This window comes from Equus caballus, chromosome 20, assembly GCF_041296265.1.
Source record: "Equus caballus isolate H_3958 breed thoroughbred chromosome 20, TB-T2T, whole genome shotgun sequence".
Taxonomy (NCBI): domain Eukaryota; kingdom Metazoa; phylum Chordata; class Mammalia; order Perissodactyla; family Equidae; genus Equus; species Equus caballus.
The window spans coordinates 41,097,899-41,113,441 of NC_091703.1; the positions used below are offsets into that span (position 1 = coordinate 41,097,899).

The following is a 15,543-nucleotide window of genomic DNA, read 5'->3' on the forward strand; positions in this document are numbered from 1 at the left end:
ATAGCAGTTGTTAATGATTATTATTCTTATTATGGGCTGTGTTTTCTACTTCCCTGTGTATCTGATAGTCTCTGTTTGGATGCCAGACATTGTGAATTTTAGCTTGTTAGATGCTGGATATTTTTGTCTACTTACAAATCTTCTTGAGCTTTGTTCTGGGATGCAACTAACTTACTTGGAAATAGTTTCATCTTTTGGAGCTGTGCTTTTATGTTTTTTTTTTTTTAAGGTGGATCTGGCGTAGTACTCAGTCTAGGGTTAACTGTTCTTCACTTCCAAGATAAGATCTTCTTGAGTTCTTTTACTCATTGCCACTGAATTAGGAGTTTTCTTGATCTGACCTTTGGGAACAGACACTATTCCCAGCCTTGTGTGCATGACAAGGTACTATCCCTCTAATCTGTTTGATTCTTTCCCTGACCTCACTCAGATAGTCTTTTTTTATGTGCACGTGCTGATCTGTACTCTGTTATTCTGTCCTGTGAACTCTAGCTACATTGGTCTTGCCAGACTCTCAGCTCATTTCCTCAGCTCAGGGCATCTGCCGATTAGGACCAGCTATTCAATTTGCCTGGCTCATTGTAAAATGAAAATGTAGGGCCTTGGTCCACAAATTTAGAATTTCAAGATGGCGACAGCAGAGCATTATACCAAGCACAGGTCCCTTCTGAGCTGCAGCTGCACAGGTTGCATGCCCCTGAAGCCAGTGCTACTGCAGGGTTTCACCTCACTTTCTCTTCCTTCATCCGTGGGCTGGAAACTCTCTTCAAGGCAATAGAAACAGTCATGGGGCTTGTCTCCTTTGTTTCCCATCTCTCAGAAATCACTGTCCTTTTTTGCCAGATGTCAAGAGTCTTGAAAACTGTTGTTTCTGTACTTTTTTCTGCGTTTTTTGGTTGTTTTAGGCAGAGGGATAAGTCAAGTTCCCGTTAGTCCGTCTTGGCTGGAAGCAGAAGTTTCTTTTAGTATAAAGATCTGATTGCTTCTTTTTTTGTTGTTTAAGGATCTGATAGCTTCTTTTGTGTCAATCAAGGATTCCCCTCTTTGGTCTATGGGTTTGGCACCTTGTTTAGATAGATCTTTGGGGTAAAATCTGTCTTCTGTCATTTGCTGATCTGTTTTCTAGTCAAAATTCCTTGCCTAGTGGGTCTTGAAGTGGAAGCAAATTTTCTGGTATCCATCACCTGATTTTCTAAATTGTACCACTTGATTGCGGGCAAGTGTTAGCGTCCTGCTTGAAATCACTCTGCCCTTATATTTCTCCGTGATACGTTTAAATGCAAGCTACAGATGGTTGAAGACAAATCTCTTTTCTTCCATCTCCTGTACAATGCATCCTGTTGCACAACAGTGCAATTTGATCGGCATTTGTGCAGTAAGATATTAACGGCCTTTCAGTTGTGCCCTGGCCTATTAGCAAGAATATACAGTGATGCAAAAATGAATTTGTCAAGAGTTTTATGGCTCCATGATCTATCGTACAATATTAATCCTGCTGCGGTGTTATTAAGTCATTTTTCATCTCCCCTCAAATTAATGTTGACGTTCTATTACTGGATTTGTTCTTGTTCTCAGATTAAAACATAAAGGAAAAATTCTTCCCTGCTACAATATTAAAATTAATTGTAGGGTAAGCAGTACCTTGCTTGGTGAAGTAGAATCCTTCTGAAAAACATTATAACATGAATTTCTCTGCTTTCTGCTTGTTCTTGTGCACAAAAAAGCACAACTGGAGTATACTTCTAAGGGCACAAGGAGAATATAGCAAGGGAGGGGGCTAAATTTAAACTACATAAGCTTTTCCAAAAAGAGAAATAAGAAAGTCAGGGGCCTGAACCTGGAGAAAGCACACCTACTGAGTACTTCCAGTCTAAATGCTGATAGAAATGCTGGTGTATTAGATGTATAGGTATAAGAATTTGGGCTGACTTCGGATCTTATTATGTTCATAGGAATAACATATTTCTTCTATTCTGAGAAATTGGGGGCACTTAAAAATCACGTGATGAGGTCAACACTTCTAAATCAGGGTAGTCCCTAATCAGGACTCAGGAATGAGAAGAGAGCTATTATCATTGTTTCAAATTCAAGAGTAAATGATGCTTTTATGCGAATGTTCTGCTTTTTTTTTTTATCTTTTTACCCATGTGGGAACAGACAGGAGTCGCATGTCTGTGACTTCTGTAGTGAGATCTCAGGGTATTTTGGTGATTTCTGGTCAAGGTTAGGTAGGTGATCTGGAATGCTAATTAGTACTCTAGGAGGAATCCTGCAGTAATTATTTAAACTAAGAAGTAAATTTTAATTTACTTTAAAATATTAATCTATATTTTTGAAGGAAAAAAGCAAGCTGCAAAAATGCTGTTATAATATTTGTTTTGTAAAGTAAATGTATATTTAAATGCTGTGTAAATATATATAAAATATATATGAATAACTTGTTTTTCTTTATAGTAAGTCAACATGAGTTGTATAATAAAAATTTAGCCAGTTATGTACATTTTTATATTTGTAAATGATATAAGAAGTGTAGCGACCTTCAAGAGGGTGAGTGTAGGGGGTAGAATGAGGAAGACTGATGTTGAATCTCTGGCAAGTTGGAAAAATAATCATCGTTTATCATCTGGGTACAGTGGATATTCATATTTTTTATGTTTTAAGTCATTTTTATGAATAATGTATAGAATTAAGAATAAAAGAATAGTGAAAAACTTTTAGGAATTTTAATTAAAATTTAAATGTAAAAAACATCTTTGTATCAAGTCAATTTTGGCATGCAAAAATTGTAAAAAATGAAAGAAACTCACGTGCTTTTAGCAGAATGGAGTGGTCTATATTCTTGTTGCATAATATTGTGTGACAGTGTCCTTCCTGATAAATGACTGACTGGATAAGAATACTGTATTTTCTTTTTATCTCTAGAAATATATTCTTAGAGTCTAGAGTGCTTTTTGTCTGTGTGTTAATCTGATTTGTCTAATAATTGTGGACCATCTTCCTCTGTTAATTTTCTTCTCTGCCATCAGGGGCAGAAAGTGAAAAATTCTGAATTCTCTGCTGTATTCATCGGAAGCTAAAAAGGCTACAATGATGGTATCTCTGATTTTCTTTTATTCCTTCTTGAAAGATGATGCAGATACTTTGGACAATGCGATGAGAAAACTGAAGGATATGATTTATTTCACTGTTGCATTGTCCTTCAGTGTAGGCAGTTCTGTCGTTTTTCCTTTTTCTTCTTATTGTCGTTTAAAGAAAAAAAAGCATAGTTGGGTATAATTGATGAGTAATCATGAGTAATGATAAAATAACTCCCCAAATGATGAAATGTCACGTTTCAAGATACAAGGAAAATAAGTTCTCTAAGCTTCCATAATGTATCTTAGATTTATAAAACTGGTCCAATGGACCGATATGAGCATGAAATTCCTTTCAGTGACTCTAAGAAAGAATAAAAGTCAATAAATATCAATGTGAATAATTAATTAGAAGTGCTGAAAAATAAACTGAAAACTAAAATTGTGTCCGATAAACTGAGGGTTAAGAACTTTTAAGGTGAAGCTGTCTAGGTCTTCCATTGTACATATGAGAAGCAGAAGTGGATTGTCAGTGGGTTGGAATGGAGGATCAGACATATGCAAACTTAGCTTCCGTGTTCCCCTAGTTGGTGTCAGAGGACAAATTAAAAATCTGAACACCAGTCATTCCCTTATGAGTTCTTTAGTTGATGATAGGGTATAGAGATCTCACTTTATGACAACCTTTAAATTGTATTTGATAATATTATTTGAACAGAGCACTGTCTTCCCTGATACACTGATGATGATGAGTTGGCAGAAACTTTGACCTTTTTAAAGAAACGATGATTTGTCTAAAACTTTTTTTGAAGCCCAGAGGACTTCCCATTCCAGCATCCAGGTGTCTAGCGCAACTCCAGTCTATAAAAGCGAGCCTTGCCTTCCAGAGGTTAAGGCAAGGTCCAACCAAACCTGTCTAAGATAGTGAACCAGTTGCAGTTGCTGTCAGTGTATGAGAGTACGAGAGCCTAGGACTTGGTCTGTTCATTTTCAGAGAGGACATTACTGTGTGTGTTATGTGTTCATGGGGCTGCTGCAGCAGTTGTACTTTTAAACATAGCCTCAACAAGTTGAGTATGAAAATTGTCTGCAGAATTTAAAAGGGATGTTTCATTTGTAATTCTTTAATTTAAGTGTAAGACTTTCCAGCATTTTAGTTTTATTTCCCTCAACAACTTCTGTCTTTGCAAATAAAGATCTGTAAGTGAGGCAGTGAGTATTTATTGACTACCAGGTATGTGTGAGGCATTGGAGGAATGTGATGCTCAAGGGAATCATTTTGTAAAATAAAAATTTTAAAATGTGTTTGTAATGACATTAACTCAGTTTAACAAATAGTTACATATTAAGAACTTAAGTGGGGCCAGGAGTAGGGAAGTAGTCATTGGAAGATACGTGAATATAACAACGCTGGTCCCTCAGAAATCTTAGAATTTATTTAAATCCTTATTTGAACACTTTAATTTTTAAAGTAAAAAAAATAATCAGTAGAGTTTAGGTTGGTGTTACCACTTACATCGTTCATGTCACCAACAGAGCAAAGCACAAGCAATTGTGGAAGGAAAAATGGGGACAGATAACAGAGAATTAAGATATAGAAGAGGTAAACAGGGTAGGAGAGGCAGATCTCTGAAATTGTGAAGCTATGTGAAGTTTCCTTTTTATTCTAGTCTCTTCTAATGCCTGGATTATTTTGTAATCTTGGTTCTATCCATCCATCCATCCATCCAGCAAGTCTTTATCGAGTACCTCCTGTGCTAAAGGCATTATGCTGATATCCCTAGACTGAAGTCGGTAACTGACTCTTCCAGGAGTATTTGTATTTTAACAGGAAACACAAGGTAGAGCTTGTTTGCAGATGTTTTATTTTGGCCTGCAGTGTTTTAAAACTAGGGGAGATTTCACATAAATTTTGAGTGTTTGGCTTCTTTTACAAAATGTAGTATTTTTCTTTTCTCTTAATTTCTGTGTGGCTCCACTTGGCTGGGGTTGAGTAGATGTTGCCGCTTTAGGCTGGCAGGCATTCTTGAGTTTGCCACAGCCACACCACTCCCTGTTGTTCTGAAGCTGGCTCTCTTTTCTCACTTTTATTATCTGTCCCGTTCCTGTAGACATTTGAGTTTGTAAGCTGTGCCCTTAAGTGACTGACTTCTGATGGAATTCGTCAGCTACTCCCTAGGAGAGGATTTAAAAAGATTTGGGGGTAGTGGCAGTGGTTGAATGTAAATATAGGCACTCAAAATCATGCTTAGTAGGCTGCTACCAGTACCACCTGAACATAAGAAGTACCTTCTTTGAGGAATGAGGAAATAACTCCACCAATTTCCTTAAATGACATATGGTGACTTGTCCCTGTTTTGTGGGTTTCTTCTCCTTAGCTGAGTGGATGAAAATAAGTGTTTTAATTAGTCAAAACTCCTAAGTCCTCTGTCTGTCCAACTTTACATTGACTTAGCTTTTTTTTTTTTTTTTAGAGAATTTTGGCAAATCGTTTACTTTTCTCTTCCCGTCTAAGAAAGTTTGATCATTAGAGCAAGGGATGAATCTCTGAAGAAAGCAGGAATTTTATATTCTTTAGCCATCCATACTTAACCAGCAAGGAGAGTATTTTTTCCCTCATTGTTTATTCCTTTATTATATGGTTAAAGGTAAACTTTGTTTCATACCCAATATGTTATTAAGAAACCTAAGTCATAACTATGCTAGTGAAAAAATTTTCAGAATGTTTGCTAAATGTTCCAGGCGTGGGGAATACAAAGATGATTATTAATATATGATCTCATTCAGATGGGCTGTTTTATCAGTTTTAAAATTTACTCCTGAATGTAGGTTAGTGATTTATCTTGCAGATCCAGTGGTCTTGAAAAAATTCAAGAATATTTAGATTGGAGAAGGGTTTTACTTTGAATCAGATTATATATAGTACCTGCTGGCAAAGTTTGAAATTTAACCCCAGTTCTAGGAGATATTATAAATACTCAGAACAAAGGAGGTGAGTTGAAGTGAGTAGCTAGCTGGCAAATCTCCAAGCATGAGAGAAATTTCTGTCTGTGATATGAGGAGTCAGAGAGTACAGGTGATGATGTTCAGAGGAATTAGTTTCTAGATTTTGAAAACATGGTTCAGAGTTTTGAATTTGCTCCAGAAGTCCTCCCACTAACAATATCTAGCGTTTCTTTAATTGATAACTTTATTGCCAAAAAGTTTACAATTGAATGGGAAGTTAGTAGAAAACACAGAATTCACTATATAGAGATTTAAAATATAATCCTTAAGTGCATTTTTCTGAGAAAAATGAGGATAGCTGTATTTGTGTGTAGTGTTGGGACTATAAACCTAAACCTGTAAAACCTAAAAGGATTGCAAGCATTCTCAATGCAGTAATTGTCTGCTTCAAATGGTAGTTCAGAGTCACCTGCAGAATTTTTGAAAACTCTAAATACCTTGGCCCTGACTCAGACTTACTGAATATAAATCTTAACCCCAGTATAAACATTACTGTCGTGATGCAGAACTTCTGAGACGATTTGCTTGCACTTTGTTAAATCAAGATTAAGAGGAGAGGAGAAAAGCAAGAGCTGCATAGGTGAGGTGACAATTCCAAATCTTCTCGCTGGAAACTGGCATGATCTCATGATCCTAGGTCATGATTTGCATGGTCTCAACTGCTCTTTCTTTAAAACAGACTGTTATTAGTGTTGGACATGTCTTCAAAATGAAACATCCTCTTTTAAATAATGTCATTTAATAGGTATTTTCTGGGAGGAAATTCTGAGTTTCTCAGGCAGGTCTAGAACTGTTTTAATTACTTGCATATTCTTGCCCTTATAGAGCATGTTTTGAAAATCACTGATTGTTAAGGTTATTGGAGTTGAGAGAAAAATACTTATGTAAGTTAGACTTTTTTGGTAAAAGTTTTTAGTGCTACATTAGAAGTAAAATATTAATTTGCCAATAAATTGGAAAAAAGAAGCAGAGTTCCATGGTAACGTTATCTTTGCCCTCACACAGCTGCATTATTATTACCCTATTGGACTGTAATGATTAATGCTATTTCCTGATAACCACAGAAGCACGTAGGATTCTTTCTGTATCACTGGGTATGAACTTTAATGCTGCTTTCCCAGTAAGCTGTGTAAATATGTGGTCTCAATATGTATCTCCAGTTTGACCTTTATACTTTCTATTCCTGCCAAATTTTGTCCTTGCTATGGTATCTTCTACATCTGTTGCAAACTCTTTCCCATCCCGCCACTGCCTGCCAGAAATGTTACTGCTCTGAAATTTGTTATTTTGTCTCTCCTTTCCTGACATTCTGCATTATTTTCTCCATGTAATTCAAGCTGTTCCTGTTCTTTCAGTACAGTTTCTATTATAAGCTTACTGGGTTTTTTGGTTTTGTTTTGCAAAATTAAAATATACTACTTCCTAAATGTTTTTCTTAGCTCCATGTTTCCTTTGAAGCCAGCCCTTATTCTGAGATAAATATTTGACATTGATTTGTTCTCATATTTCTTCTGACAACTCCTCTTGTTCCTCTTGCTCATTTAAGAATGTGTCCTTAACTTAGATTGTTAGCTGTTTCTTCCTTCTCTCCAGTATTTACTGAGTATGCTCTATATCAGGGACACTTCTAGGCTCGAAAAATAGAGCGGTGAGAAGCATGCAAGCTGTTAAAGTGCTAGTTTTTATTTATTCCACAAATATTTAACTGAACATCCTAATGTATACTGGGTACTATCCTAGCACTGAGAATATAGCAGAAAATGAAACTGACAAAGTCTCTACCTTCAAGGACCTTATATTCTTGTGGGAGGAGAGATAAATATATAAATATGTAATACATCAGATGGTGATGAGTGCTGTGGAAAAAAAGGATTAAGGGGAGAAGCTTTAGGGGTATGTGAATGTGTAGGGTTCCTATTTTATGTAGGGGAGGTCAGTAGGTGAAGACCAAGCCATGTGGTTATCTGGGGGAAGAGTGTCCAGGCAAAGGTGACAGCAAGTGCAAAGACCCTGAGGCTGAAGAGTGTTCCAGGGACAACAAAGATGCCACTGTTGGCTAGTGCAGAATAAAAGACTAAGAGACTGGTAAAAGATGGAGTCAAGTAACAAGAGGCTTGAGTCATTTAGGCCCTTGTAGGCTTTAGTAAGAACTTTAGTTTTTGCTCTGGATGAGATAGGAAGTCAGTGTAGTAGTAAAAACTTTAGCTTTTACTCTGGATACGATGGGAAGTCAGTGTAGAATAGAGTTTGTTTGATCATATTAAAGGAGTAATGGGATCAGAAAATTTTAAGAGTTACTTGGGCCTTTATGGGGACAAAGGAGGTCGCAGAAAGACTGTTTAGGAGTTATTATAGTAATTCAGGTTTGAGATTATGATAGTGTAGACCAGGACATATGGAGCTGGGAGAGGTTATTAGGATTTTGAATATACTTGGAAGGTAGATCTGACAGGATTTTTTTGTTAGAGTCCAGATCCAAGATATTTGGCCTAAGCAACTGGAAGGATGGAATTGCCTCTTACTGAGATGAAGAAGGCTGCCGGAGAACCAGTTTAGATGGGTTTTGGACATGTTCAGTTTGAGATGCTGTTAGATTGGATAAAATTTTTTGATAATCATGGGGTTTTTTGGGAGTTAGCTGTTTGCTTGGTAAAAAAAAAAAAAAGATTGTTTAGACATTAACACAAGTTTGACTTTTTTGTTTGCTTGCAACTCTTTCGTCTATCTCACATATTCCTACTACTGAGAATCACTTTTTTGTTGGAGAAAATGCTCTAGTATTATCAGAAATATCTACGTGGTAAATTTATGTTAGAAAATGTTAGTGTTTTGCTCTTTGGCATGAATGTTGTTTGACTGGGTGTATAAGATCTAAATTCAAAATTGTTTTCCCTCAGAAACTTTATCCAACAGGAGTTCCAAAAAGGGAAAGGAGAAAAAAATGGAAAGAGGGTCAAAGTAATAATGAAAGAAAATTTCCAGTGTCAAAGACTGAAATCTTCAAAGACGCTGGGCCCACTCCAAATAATAAGATAAATGAGGTGTAAGACGCCATACAAGATACAACCTGATAAAATTTCATAACTCAACAAATAAAAAAATGCTTCTGAAAGAAATTTCACACCACGTTCCCTACTTAAGGAGCACCAGATAGCCAGACTTTGTTAGCACCGTTGGATGCTTGAATCAATGAAGAGATGCCTTTGAAGCAGTATATGAAGCATCAGGGCTAAAGAGTAAAGTTTTAGATAGGGTGACCAGAGATGGTCTTTTAAAATAAAAATCTGAAGGATGTGAGGAGCTAGCCATGTAGATATCTAGAAGATGAGCATCTCAGGCAGAGGACACACAAGTGCAAAGATTCAGAGGCAGAAGTGTTCTTGAGATTTAAGAACAGCAAGGGAGCCAGTATGACTGCAGCAGAAAGAGCAACCGGTGAGTAGTAGGAGAGAAAGTCAAGGGGTAAAAAGGTTCAGATCATGTACGGGCTTGTGTCTCATACTAAAGACTTCAGCTTTTACTGAATGAGATGAAAATCAGTGGAAGAGTTTTGAGCAGAGTACTGATATAATCTGATGTGCATTTTAGCAGCTAGGACAACTCCTTTTTGTTAAGAAAGGATAGGGAAGAAGAGCAGGGACAGTTAGGAGGTGACTGTAATAATCCAGGGGAGAGTTCACAATGGCTTGGATCAGAGTGATGACAGTAAGGGTGATGAAAAGTCATCAAATTTGGAATCTTTTTGAAGGTGGAGATGGCAGGATTGCTGTCAAATCAGATGTAGGGGAGGGGCAAAGGGGAAGAGTGAAGCGGAGAAAGATAGAGACCATATCAAGTGTGATATTCGGATCTTTTGCCTGAGCAATTCCTAAATGGAATTACCACAAAGTGAATTGCAGAACGTATGGGGGTGGGGCAAGAATATTATAGGTTTACCTTTAGACAGGTTTTCAAACCCTTTGATCTTTGCCACTCTGAAAAGTTAAAAAAATCTCATTTTATTATTCATTTCTCTTGCTATGAAGGAAATTAGGCATTTGCGTTTCCTTTATTATGACCCATCTATTTTAATTAGTTAATTTGGAGAAGGATTTTTCTTTGGGGTGGTTCTTTTTCTTTTGATTTTTTGGAATCCTTTTTATAAATTAAAAATTTAGCCCTCTGTGATATTTGTTGCAAAAATCGCCCTGCCCCAGCTGTTTTTAAATCTTGCTCATAGTGTTTTTATGTAATTCAGGATTTTTTTTTAAAGATTTTATTTTTCCTTTTTCTCCCCAAAGCTCCCCGATACATAGTTGTATATTTTTAGTTGTGGGTCCTTCTAGTTGTGGCATGTGGGATGCCGCCTCAGCATGGCCTGATGAGTGGTGTCATGTCCATGCCCAGGATCTGAACCAGCGAAACCCTGGGCCACCGAAGCGGAGTATGCGAACTGGACCATTCAGCCACGGGGCTGGCCCCTGAATTAGTCTTTTATAATGTCAGGATTTGGTTTATACTTAGGCCTTTATTAATATCATTAAAAACCTATGTGTTTTTTGTTAGCACTTTTGTCATTTTATTTGCACTTAAATCTGTAATCCATCCGGATAGTAAATGAAATGAAATGCTGCCCTAAATGGTGGGCTTGTTAATGGGATGCTCTGGCAAGTCAGGATGCAACTGCAGAGCCCCAGACCTTACCAATAGAGCAGGTCTCTGGAAGAGCTTCAGCAAAGGATCCAGTAACAGGGACTGGCCTTTTCTCAGACTTCTTGTTGTTATCATCCTTTGAGAGGGTTTGATTGGCTGTTACCTGTATAGCTCAGGGAAATGGTTCTCAGGCTTTGGGGCTGAATCAACATTATCTGGAGGGCTTGTTAAAATATAGACTGCTACACCCCATCTTCAGAGTTTGATTCTCTAGGTCTGATGTACAGCGTGAGAATTTTCATTTCTAACAAGTTCTCAGGTGATACTGATGGTCCTAGGACACTTTGAGAACTGCTGGCCTAGGAGTTTAGGGCTTAAGCTCTGGAATCAGAAGGTTTGAGGTCAAATCCCTGTTCCGGTATTTGCTAGTTCTGTGATTTGGGGCAGGTTTTTTTTTTCCTCTCCTCCCTTCCCACTTTCCACCAAGGCACATTTTTCTTTTCTTGAACCAGGGTATGTATTTCTTAGAGCTGCTGTAAGGACTGAAAAACGTACTGTGTTTGAAATAGTTAGCACATACTTGAAACATAGTAAATATCACTAATATAAATTGCTGATGCTTTTATCAGGATCTCTTTTTGGTCTCAGTGTCAGAACTGTCCAATAAGAATATAATATGAGCCAGCATATAGTTTTAAAATTTCTAGCAGCCCTATTAAAAAAGTAAGCAAAACAGAAAAGGTGAAATTAAATTTAATCATTTAACCCAATATTTTGAAAAATCATTTCAGTATGTAGTCCATAGAAAATTAATGTTCTACATTTTTTCCTTCAAATTAAGTCTTTGAAATTTGGGCTGTGTTTTATACTTACAGAGCATCTCAATTTAGACTAATCAAATTTCAAGTGCTTATTAATAGCCACATGTGGCCAATGATAACCATTCTAGACAGTGCCAAGTCTAACCAGTACTCCTCTTCACTCTGTCTAGCCTTGCTTCAGGCACTGATTCTCGGTCTAATTAATTAGAGACATGGAGGTGAAATTTGTTTTACTTGATGCGGAAAGAATGACCCCGGGCATGGCAGGTGGGATCCTTGAGCTGAAGATAGGCTATTCTGTCTTTTTAAGAGATCAGTCAGGGACAACAGTTGATATTCCTGGGAGTCAGTTTCCTCGAAGGATATTGTGCCACATTAGAACCCAATGTTCTCTGGAAAGTCTCTTGTAAGTTCTGCATGCTTGAGTATTTCTTACTGGAAAAGTGGCTCTGGAAACCTCCAGAGGTATAAAGAATAATGGTGATTCTTAAAAGCATGTTCGTTGATTTCTAGAAATCACCCTCTTGACTCATGGGAGAGAGATTTCCCTTCTATGTGTCTGTGGAGGGTCTTTCTTGTGAAGGAGGAGCGCCTTAGGACTTGTGATTAGTTTTTGATAGTGTAAATATACTTCTTCAAACAGCCATTGTACCAATGTTTTTGCTAGGGTATACTATATATATCTGTTGCAATGTTGCAGTCTTAATTAGGGAAAAAATTTTCACATGCCTCTTTTGCTGCATATTAGCATATTTTAAAGGCATATGGTATACTTTTGTCTTCTATAAGTATTCATTTAGCAAACACTTGAGCAGGCACTATGTGCATGGCACAGTTTTCTTATTCTTTACGGATCTTCTTTTGCAGTTTCGTATTTTTCAAAGATTGTTCTCAATCTTTTAGCTTTTACATACTGTAAGCAACATACTGAAATCCTACTAGAAAAAAAATTTCTGGTTATTAAACTTTTTATATTCATTCAGCATTCTTTTCACACTTAACCCATTTGAAGATAAACAAATGAAATGTTAAGGTTTTCTTGCCCATAGTGATAAATCATGTTTGAGAAAGCCTTTAAATTTATAAATGGGCAATATGATTTGCATTTTTTGAAAATATTTTACTACTCTTGCTGACTGGCTTTCTTTAAATTGATTGGATTTCTTTTAACTTAAGTAATAAGGTTTGGGAACTGTGTTGTTTCTTAGGCTAGGCTTTTAAATTCAGTCACCCTTGAAGGGCTCTCTTCTGAATTTATTTTTCTAAGCACCATTTCTTGTGCTTTGAAAAAGAATTTTATATCTGTGCTGCCCATCATGCATCAGCATTTAATTTATCATCTTTTGATGCTGAGAGAAAAGTAATGATGATTTGGGTGTTGTTTGGGGATGTAAGCATAGCACAGTACTGCAGGTAGATGAAAACATTGGAGCCCCCACACTTATTCTTCCTCTTTCCCAACTTTATAATTAAAAAATGTTCAAACCTACAGAAAAGTTAAAAGACAAGAACACCGAATATCTGTATATCCTTCACTTAGACTGACCAGTTACTAGTATTTTGTGACATTTTTACCTACCCTCTCTTCTCCTCTCCCTCTGTTTCTTTGCTGCCTTGCTGCATGCACGTTGCAGACATCCTGACATTTGGTCCTTCAGCATGTACTTCCTAAGAATAAGGATATTCTTTTACATTACCACAATACCATTATCATACCTATAAAAAATAGCAACAATTCCATAGTATTTAATACACAGTTCCTATTCAGATTTCCCTAATTATCCCCAAAATGTTTTTTTATAGCATTTAAAAATTTTTATTTTTAATCCAAGATCTAATCAAGGTTCAAGCATTTGATTATATCTGTTTATTTTAATCTACAGTTGTTCCTCTGCCAGTTTTTGGTTTGTTTCTTTGTTTTCCCTTTTTTTTTTTTTTTTGGTAAGAATCTAAGCCTTGGTCAAAGTTTTTTATACAGTGCCCAACATTGCAGAATTATCTCATTGGTTTCCTCATGATTGAGCTTAAATATTTTTCTTTTTTGCACCAATGCTTTATAGATGACATGTACTGCTTATTGCATCACATCAGGTGTTCCGCGAAGTCAGGTCATGCTATTCTTGGTGCTAATAGCTGACTTCCATCACTGGCTTAAGTTGGTGACCACTAGAGTGCTTCGTCGTACACATATATTTTCCATTTGTAATTACTGAGTAATCTATGGGATCCAGGTTCACTTTTGCATTAGATTTTATATGGTCAAAGTATCTATTCAATCTAGGGAAAAACATGGATATTTATTAGCCTGAGACACACTTTCTTGTCTCCTTTATGTGACCCAAAGTGTAGTGAAACCATAGAGCTAGAAATATAGCCTTTGCTCACTTCTGTTAACTTTAAAAAAAAAGATTTTTTTTAAAGGTTGGCACCTGAGCTAACATCTGTTGCCAATCTTCTTCTTCTGTTTTTCTTCTTTTCCCCAAGATCCCCCAGTACATAGTTGTATATTCTAGTTATAGGTCATTCTAGTTCCTGTATGTGGGACATTGCCTCATCATGGCTTGATGAGTGGTGCTAGGTCTGTGCCCAAGATCTGAACCTGCGAAACCCTGGGCCCCAAGCGGAGCACGCTAACTTAACCACTTGGCCACAGGGCTGGCCCTTGATTTTATTTTTAAAGAGACTGTTTCTTTATCCAGATTATTGCTAACATGAGCTGTTTATTGTTACTAGTAACAATAAAATGTTGGTGCAGATCTGTGAATTTCCTTTAAAAGCTCAGGAATTTAACTTGAAAGTGAAAAAATCCGTTTTCTGAAATATTTAATAACTTGTCTTCAACCTAATCAAATAAAAATTGTCATGGTAATGATTGGTTTAAGCACATTTACATCATAGAGCACAGTATAGTAGTGTTTTGTTTTATTTAGCATGTAATTCTGAACTTTCTGAATTTTCATTTTTTGCTAAGAGGTGGAAATCTTCCTTTAAAGAATGAATGTCACCAGTAAAAATAAATCATTATTGAACTATCACTTAAACAGGGTGTGTGGTAGAACCAGTGAGAGAATTTGATTTCTAACTTTTTGCAGTTTTACATTTACTTACTAGAATTGTGTGTTTGTGATTCAAAGAAGAAGTTTGTGCTGTGTGTGTGTGTATTGGTTTCTGTTAGGAAAAAACGATAATTATATAATGGTTATAATATTGTGATCCCAAAGATGGAACAAAGAGAGTAAAGTTACTGGAAGAAAAATCCTTAAGTGTCTGCAGAGAACAGGTGGCTTACTTGCCCATAGTGGACCAGGGAAATGAGAAAACACTTATTCTTTCTATGATTTCATTTTTCTTACATTGCCTTCTACTCAGAATCTCTTAGATTAGGTAGCCACCTGGTGTCTGTCTCTGAGTGAAAAGGAATATTTATGAGCAGGCGGAAGTGGTTCTTAAGTGTCCACTTTTTCGATTGAGAGAGACTGCTTATTCCAAACTCAGACATTACTTTTCCCACAGAAATTGCCTGCCATCACCTCCCTTGCAGTAGAATGACTAATTATGAGCTGGAGTCCTAACATTTTTCATTGTTTTGACGTTGTGTTCTTGGCAGGGTGTAGGATACTTCTGCACTTCTTAAGGGTGTCTATATTTATCAAATACAATGTAGATGCCTTTATAATATCAAATATGTGATTTGTAACTCTTACCTTTCAATTTCTATCAATAAAGCACTGTTACTTAGTTACAAATCAGGCTGGTTAAGCAGTTTGTTACATCTTGTGGCTCACTAGAATAATTTGAAACAATGAAGATTTACCAAGAGTGTAGGGCCAGATTTTTGCAGGTACTTTTTACTTTTCTGTGCCTTGTTAGCATTCATCTTTAGTGGCTATACTTCAGGCGGGTTCCTGAATGGTGTATAGTAATGACCAGCCCTGAAGTTTCCTATCTCAGAGAGGAGGGATGATTCTAATGATCATCTTCTAGAATGTTCTCTCTAGCTGTTCCAGGGG

General features: G+C 36.7%; 1 protein-coding gene and 1 long non-coding RNA gene across 3 annotated transcripts in view; one reads left to right on the forward strand and one right to left on the reverse strand.

Annotated features, from left to right (window-relative positions):
- ZFAND3 (zinc finger AN1-type containing 3) overlaps positions 1 to 15,543 on the forward strand; it is a 311,195-nt gene that overhangs the window by 148,257 nt on the left and 147,395 nt on the right. The gene's annotated exons all lie outside the window — the stretch shown is intronic.
- Positions 4,923 to 15,515, reverse strand: LOC111769208 (uncharacterized). The gene is made up of 3 exons (XR_011430032.1): positions 15,348 to 15,515; positions 13,113 to 13,201; positions 4,923 to 5,249 (listed from the first exon to the last, which is right to left on the reverse strand). It is a non-coding gene; the product is annotated as an uncharacterized lncRNA (long non-coding RNA).